Raw genomic sequence first — 9,045 nt, 5'->3', positions numbered from 1 at the left:
TCAAGATAGTTCCCAGCTTAATGTGGCTGAAAATATTTTAATTATGCAGGTGTACAGGCTGTACCGTGGACAGAAAACAGACTGAGAGCTTAATTACTGTCTCCTTGTTCTTGATTTGACAGTTTGGGGACGTAAAACGCTTTGTGTTGTAACATCACATTCTTTTAAAACATGAATAAAGTGTTAGCATGTTGAAACGTAGCCTCTTCTCTGGCGTGCACACTGCTGCAGCCTGTTTCCCAATCTGGTCTCTCTCTCTCTTCGCTCCACTGTCCATCAATCATTTACCATGGGAAGAACATTTCTACTGATTATGCCTTAATATTTGAAAATACAAACTTTATTTTTGCAGTTACACAACTACAAAATATAACGTCTACGGCTAAAGAGCAACCTGCCCTCCCTTACGGCTGTGACGCCAAGAAAAACAAAAAAAGGTCTGATTCATGGGTTCACAGCAAATTTGAGTCTATTCTCAGCAGTGCTTTGGCCTTTCACCGTAATACCATACTTAGTCTGTGGAGATAATGTTGTCGGAGTGCAAATGGTGTTTTGACTATTAATGGATGGCTCAGGAAAGTGGGTGGTATGAGAAAGAGGGATTTGGGTAATAAAACTGCCAGAGTGTATACAATCATGTTTGGGCCTGTGATTGTACAGCTGATAGTTAATGGATAGGAATATACACACTCGCATTTACTGGCATTAAGGTCATTGAATGGTTGACGTTTCGTGACGTTAGTTTTCATCACCATGTGGGTTTTTTAAGAGCAGCTCCAGTCATGTTTTAAGACATATAAAATGCTCTGCTTGGAATAATAAATGATGTGTGATATGTTTTTTCTGCAAAATACGTTTAATTAAGGGCTGCACGGTGGTGCAGTGGTTAGCGCTGTTACCTCACAGCTAGAAGGTCGCCGGTTCAAACCCAGGCCTTTCTGTGTGGAGTTTGCATGTTCTCCTCATGCATGCGTGGGTTCCCTCCGGGGTCTCTGGCTTCCTCCCACAGTCCAAAGACATGCTTGTAAGGTTAATTGGTGACTCTAAACTTGCCCGTGGGTGTGAGTGCGAAAGGTTGTCTTGTCTCTGTGTGTCAGCCCTGTGATTGACTGCCGATTGATTGTACCCCGCCCTAGGCTCCAGCCCCCTGCGACCCTGAACAGGATAAGCGGTATAGATAATGGATGGATGGATACGTTTAATTACCTTGTAAAAATCCTCCCAGCATCTCCTCCTTCTCCCTCATTAAAAATTCCAGAATCTACATAGGCCCCGCCCACTATGTGCTACGTTTCTCCTTTAGTAAATTTACAGCCAAAAACAAAACACGTTTCTGCCATCGTTTAGCGGCAACTTGTTGAAATTTCGCTTGAAATGTAGTAATTAGTAGTCGTAACGTTAACGTTAGTAGTCTGTAGTGAGTTTGGAAAAATTACGACAACGGTTACAGCTGGCTCGCACATCGCAAGTGGTTGCCATAGGTTACACATAATGATATGCATAGCGTCACCCTGTCCATTAACGGGATTGGCTCCTTAGGTTTGTGACGTCTCAAACCTGCCAATCTGAAAACATGTTGTTCAGCCTGTCCTTGGTACACTACAGTTTAAAAGCAGACAGGCCCAGCCATGGAGATGACTGCTGATGTTGTCCCTGATATGTCTTGTAGCACATGAAGAACACCACATGGAGACGTTTTACAAGGTTAAACACTTGATTTTCACTGGAGGGGGTCTTTAATTTTTTCTCTAGTGTTTCTGTGGTGCATGTGAACGTGTTACCTCCTCTTGTTGATATCAACAGCAGATTTCACGTATGAACTTTGGAAAATGTCCATTAATGTCTGGTTCAAATGATTCTGACATTTGTGTTGTGACATGCAGCTCTGCGGGGAAGTTGTGAGCCTAAGCCAGAATATGCTTAAACCTGAAGAAATTTTTGGCCACTAGAGGGCAGCAAATTGTGAACACAACACTGACACATCATCACCTTTTAAGTTGTGCGCAGGCTGCAAGATGTTGCAGTGGTTAGCGCTGTCGCCTCACAGTTAGAAGGTTCCTGGTTTGAATCCAGGTTCGGACATAGAGCGCCTTTCTGTGTGGAGTTTGCATGGTCTGTGTGGTGTGAATGGTTTTATTTATTTGTCTTTATTTACATTTTGTTTAACCAGGCCTCATTGAGCTTATAAATCTCTTTTACAAGAGTGTCCTGGCCGAGACAGCAGCAGCCCATCTTCAAGTTTCAGACATACAACACATAACAGTTACAAAAACAAGTCAGCATATTCTGGGTCACATAGCGCAAAGTCATTAATCAAAGCATCTACAACCTGATGCATGTTCCTCCAACACCTTCAATCTACCTTTAAAAAGATTTAAAGAGCTCAGCTCCCTCAGACCTAAATCCTCCTGCAGCAGATTTCCAGCAGCAGGAGCAGTGTACCTGAAACACCTTTTCCCCATTTCAAGACGTACTTTGGAGACAGACAGCAAAATTAAGCCTTGCGAGTGGGACACAGAGCGAAGACAGTATTTCAGATGAATAAAATTACATAAGTAAGGGAGACACAAGTTAAGAATTGCCTTATTAATAAGGACATGCCAGTGATTTAGTCTATGGTCAGACAACTCAGGCCAGCTAACTCGAGCATTAGTGAGTGAGGGCCTTAAGATTTGTAATAAACCACAATGCTCCGTGGCATGTCTTTCTTTGTGTGTCAGCCCTGTGATTGACTGGCGATCAGTCCAGGGTGTACTCCGCCTCTCGCCCAATGACCCCCCTGTGACACTGAACAAGATAAGTGGAATAGATAATGGATGGATAATAACAGTTATTACGCATTTACTTTCCCAGCAACAACGTCATTCATTCAAAGTTGTGTTCCCGTCCACGTGGTTTGAAGTCAAATTTTATCCTCTTTTAGCTCTGCTTTTGGTCTCCACCAACTGAAGAAGATAAAAGTCTCTTTAGCTGCTAAAACTCCATTATATGAACCAGCTAGTTGCTAACTGTGTCTGTCTCATGTTTGCTGCTGGGCAGGTTGGATACAGTTGTTTTTAAGACAAGCTTTGCTGCTCTAAACAGCTGCCTGATATGACTGAAAACAACATTAAATTTGCAGCAAAACAATGAGCTGAAATTACCTCGAGACTTCTTCAAAGGGCGACAGGAGCTGCATATTCAGATTCAGTTGATTCATAACAATGAGTGACCCATTTTATTTTGTCACACTGACTTAAAATTGAGAATTGTTGTTATACACATATTTAAAGCTGCTTTAAATGTACTGCACTTACTATTCTCTGTGCCGTTTTGGTCTAGTTTGCAGCGAGCACAGATCTGAAGAACTGCAAAAAGGCTAAAATAGCAGCATTCAGAAACATCAAGATTCTTTCTTTTTTTAATTCCCTTTGAAATGTAGTGAGGTCATAGAGATATAACTCTAGTTTGGAGGACTCAGACACCGAAACATTTCATTTCAAGTTTCACCTCAGGAGACGTGATATCATTGACGCACTTTCAGGCCCAGAACGAAAGACGTAGATGGCTGTAATGATGGTGGTTATTTTCATCACACACCCCATTATCAGGTCTGGAGACATATAGTGCCACCTCCTCCTTCTCCTCTTCCTCCTCCAGCATCAGGGCCTCCACACACGTCTCAAGATGCCATGAAATGACCAGAGCGTGTCATCCCCAAGCCCTGCTAACCGCTGAAGTTCACCCTCGCTTCACAGCTTCCCCATCACGCCACGCTCCGTCAGCTGGGCCAACACTCCCTACAGCCTCTGACCACTTGAAATTGCAGTTAAGAGTCCATCCACCACTGGGGAGGTGACTCAGTAAGTGGCAGTCATAACAGCCAGTGTGACAAGGTGCTGATTTTAAGTGGTGGAGCTCATCCTGCGGCCACACGTAATAGTCGAACTCCAGCTCCGACTTTGCTCTTAGGTTTGAATTTGTTGTGTGTTTTAACTTCCTCCAACGTCTATAATCCTTCCAAATTTGGACCCAGTTCCTCGTCAAACGACATACTGTGTGATGTATCACGTCAAAAGTCAGCTCGCGCCAACTGAGGGGACACACTCATGGCTGATGGAAACAGTTTCGGTGCCATCTGTCCGCAGTCCACGACACCAGTGCTGGCAAAGCAGAGCGAGATATATAGAGACGTCCTCAGACATCCCATCACTCCACCCGGCACCGTGATTTTTAATGCCTCATCCTTAAGCAGACATTTTGCTTTCTGGCAGCCGAGGAGTTTATTTTTGTTGAGGGATTTTTTTTGGAAACAGACCACGTTTGGGTGAGCAGACGGCAGACTGGTTCCTGTCAGATTCTGGATTTCAAAATGTCATTTAGTTAGAGACCACGCCGCTGCTGAACTGTGCCTCTAATGTTGATGTCTAACCTATTGATCAAAGAACTGCGGGTTTAGTTCGTCCTCATGTTCCGCCGACTTTCCTGATAAATGCCTCACTTTTAAGAGAATCTTAACATCAGGTTGAAAAGCGAGAGTATGACTCACCTCTTTGGATGAAAGTTTGCAGCTTGACCTCTGAACACATCCATCCATTGATAAGTGTGGTCAGCTCAGGCAGGGACGGTGCTTTGTTACACCTCTAACCTCACTCACCAGTGATGGAGTACATCTTTTAATCACTGCATCAAGGACATCCAATGAACTGGAAATCAGCAGAAACACATTTTTGTGGATGTTAAATTACTTCTTTGGTTTTTTGGACCTCACACCCTAACAGGCGCTTAATAAGTTGATAAAGTGAACGTCCTTGCAAACATTATGTGGATTTACACATCCAGCTGATGTAAAGTTTTATTATCATCCTACTTAAAGCTGTTTGTGATTTCGGTCTCAACTAATCTATATAAACAGATTCTACGTATAAATGAAGAATCTGTAGACCAGGGTCGAGATTTTAGGTGTTGCCGGTGTCGTGGTTCCCGTTTGTAGTATCATACACTCACGTTAGAGCTGCCTTTTGTTGTATGCAGGAAAATTGTTCGAGCAAAGGAGGCGGAAAACATCCCGAAATCCACCAGCTATTGTCCAATCCTGGATCCCGTCAGCTATCGTCAAATACCTGGATCCCGTCAGCTATCGTCCAATCCTGGATCCCGTAAGATATAGTCTGACGACGATATAGCCTCTGGGGACAAGGGTGAACATGCCGGGCGTGTAGCCAGCGGTTAGCGATAAACGACTTCAAACGACATGGCTGCATTGTTTAAAGAAAAATAAACCGTTTTTCTTGACAGAAACCAGAACACTTGTCAGCCCTAAAATCCACATCCCTATGTTGAATCTGTAAACAGAGATTAGCTACTGTCTTAACATTTTATCGAACTCTATAAATAGTTATCTGCATATAAATTCAGATAACAATTCAGTCTTCTCTCCAACTCTCGTCTCAAGTTGCTAGTCAGACTGTTAACGATGGGAAAGTGCACGGAAAAGGAAGTGTTGGCCTGGATATAATTTATCGCTAACTGATGGCTGTCCCTGAGAATTGGACAGCACTTCCAGAGGCTTTATTGTCATTAGACAGATCCGGGATCCGAGACTTGGTCTCTACAATCTCCATAGGGAAATAATTAGCTGCTGAATGCTCCACAAGTGTTCACTGTAAATTACTGTCTTGCTTAAAACAGCTGGCAGCTTGAAACAGCAATGATGAGCGCGAGAACAACGAGCTGAAAGCTGCTAAAAAGCTCATTCACACAGAGGGGAACTGCAAATTGGGTGCCATCTCCCTCTAGATTCATCACTATTAGCAGCACTTTTCACATTACCCTTCCAGTGTTGATCGAAAAATATTAATAAGACCAACTTAAATATAGTGAACAGACCCTGATCTTCATATATTGGTGATATAATTAAGAAGAGGATACATTTATTGATCATTCAATCTGGGGTGTGCACTTTGCTCAGGGCAGCCACAGCACTTGTGTGAGGCCTGGTACTGTACCGCTGTGAGGTCATGTGCTGTCACATGCTCATTTCCTGCATGACTCTGTACCAATCACTGTATATATAGATGGATGACGCGTCTCCATCTGCTCTCATTGTATGAAATTGATGCCAAATAGCCCCCGTGACAGGCGCTGCCATCTTGCGATGGTGACGTCGAGTTATGCAATAGAGATCGGTGGGTGGAGCCTCGCAGCCTCTTCCACTAACCAAAACACAGACTTAACTTACCAATAAAAAACGGCAAAGAGCCCACACGCCGGCGTGTTTAAGCGCAGAACAGCTTCTAGTGTTGGTCTGAAGCAGACGTTCACAGATATGGAAACTTCAATGACTGTAGTGATTGTTTTAGTTACGTCTCCTCTCGCCGTTCCTCCTCCACTCTGCTAATCTGGAACTGATCGGCTGCAGGAGGTGTATTTGTCAACAGAGCTGTCAATCATCCTTTTGGCAGCATCAAATAACTAATTAAAACTAAACCAGTCATAAAAATGAACACTTGGACGTAAATCAGCATGATAAGAACTAACTATAACGACAGAAACCAAGTTTGATCGAAATGTATTATTTTATGGCGTGTATTTTGATGTTATAGTTTGACTCATGTCCCATCTGTTAACACAGAGGAGGCGGGCTTTATGACCTATACTGCAGCCAGTCAGCAGGGGGCGCTCGAAATGTTTTGGCTTCCCCTTTAGCTGTCATGTCATCCATCTTTTTATACAGTCTATGCTCTGTACCTACAGCACATGCACAAGCATTATGGGAATCTTAGGTTGGCCTTCCTCTTGCACCACTTGCTGGTCAAATTCATGACCTCCCATAAGAGCCCATCATGAAAAGTTAATGAGTCTAAATTCAGAAACTGTTCCTTTTTTTCCATCAGCGTATGTTGAGTCAGAATCCCGACCTGAACGTGCTCCGGGAGGCCTCTCAGCGGGTCGACAGATCAATACAGAACGATTTTAAAGATGGCTGCAGCGTGGACTGAAAGCGAGGCCGCCTCCTCCTTTGATGATCCTCGGGAGGATTATGAGCCGCGCTGATGATGATTCTTGGCTGTTTTCTCATCGTTCCTATCCAAACACACGTCTGTCTCTCTCTGCTACACGTCGATCATTTCCAAACGCCAGCAGCCTCAAAAAGGCAGACAGAGAGCTGCCTTTGATTCGAGATGTCATTGTGACTTTTTTTCAGCTTTGGGATGGCATTTGGAAAGAGGAACAAAGCTTCGGTCAGCAGATGGGGAAATGGGGGAAATGTCAGCGATAAGCGCCGACTCTCTAAAGTATTACGTAACACTGTACATTACTGTCAACATTGCAGGGACAAATAATGACCATATATAGAGAGTGCTGAGGCGGGTAAAGCCAAAAGGCAAGGAAGCGTCCTTGAGCAAAACACTGGAGCACTTCCTGCTGCTCTCTAGTTCACTTGAGCACCAAAGCACATGAATAGATCTCACCCTGGCTACAATCTCCAAGATGACTGTAATTTTGAAGGGTCTGAACATCTTTCTGGGCCTCCTGCATGTACCAGGAGTTTTAACTAAATCTGGTGACGATGCATTTCTTTCTCTGGAACAAACTGCTGGCTCGCCTGAAATCTGCTGAAGCTTCATATTCTTTTAAAAGTAGTCTTAAAACATTGCTGTTTTCTCGTGGTAGTTTGTCTTTGTGTGTGCGTGTGAGTGTATGTACCTGCCTCAGAGTGTATGTTAAGTCTATGTCTGATGGCTAATCAAACAACCTTGTCTAGCCCTCTGATGTTAGGTGAGGACGGAGATGTCGGCTGCAATAATTGAAATGTAATTTATTGATGATAAACTCCGGTTGACTTTTCAGAGAAAATAAAACATAATCAGCTTTCCGCCATTAAACCCCTCATACAGACAAAAACACACCTTGATTAAAGGCCAGCGATCAGCGCTCTCACAGGACGCAGAATCCAGGAGGACACACACACACACACACACACACACACACACACACTCAGGTAACTATCTGGTAAGTTTCAAACAAAGGTCAGTAGATAGATTTGTCCCAATTCGTATTAATATTCAATAATTGAAATATGATAATATGACATTCACACAATGTGATTTTGAATTTGATAGTTTTTAGTTTTCTAACTCATTTATTTATTGTATTTACTCTTCTTTGGTTTACCTTAAAGTTGTAATCTCAAAGTTTCGTTCTCTTTGGCGGCACCTATGGCGATAAACGGTAATTGCGGGAGCACACTTCCCAGATATCCAGACAGTGTTGCATGTGTGACGTCCACGGTTGGCTCAGGTTGTAACTCCTAATTTTCGCTTTCCTTTTTAGACTGTTTGCCTTCATCTAAGCGTCGAATTTGTTTCTCCTTCTTTGGATTTTCACTTATTTTTGAAGTTGTATCTGTAGTCATCGATCTTTTCTTTGTTTGTTCAGCCATAGTAGATTACCGTTTACTCACAACACTTGCAGAGAGCGGAAAAGCAGCCGCCTACTCTCTCTGGCAGACCAACCACTGCTGGCTGATGGAAAACACGTCACTAACTGGGCGCCACTTGTGATCTTTTCTGCAAATAGACATGCAGTCAGTAATACTACAAATGTAAAGGTGGGCCACAGGCTCAATCACCATTGTGTTACCTCATTCGGCGATAGATAGTGACATTTATTCAAATGAAAATCCTCAAAATGATCACTTTAAAGCACGTGGTTTACCTCTGCACGAAATGTGCAACACAAATCACATTAAATTGAAGGACTCTCAAGTAGAGTCTATAAAAGCAGGTTCAGTCCCTGTTTCATCTTTATTGTATCTTAAAAGCTGATTTATGTTCCTGATACTTTCAAGTCCTCTGTTATATAATCATCCATTCTCTGCCGTGGAGACTTTATCTTCTGCTCTGCTAATAAAAGTAGAAAGTTCGTCTCACGAATTCTGGAGATCAGATACAATCGAGAAGATGTAAATCTATACGGGATGATGAGTGCGTCCAAAGAGCGGTGCTGTTTGTCTTGTTGAGCATGCACGAGGTCAAAGGGTTTCCATAATGGGAGACCGGC

Source organism: Semicossyphus pulcher, unplaced genomic scaffold (genome assembly GCF_022749685.1).
Source record: "Semicossyphus pulcher isolate SPU_LCO1_2020_fin unplaced genomic scaffold, fSemPul1.0.p SCAF_12, whole genome shotgun sequence".
Lineage (NCBI taxonomy): Eukaryota > Metazoa > Chordata > Actinopteri > Labriformes > Labridae > Semicossyphus > Semicossyphus pulcher.
This window is presented reverse-complemented; position numbering follows the sequence as displayed.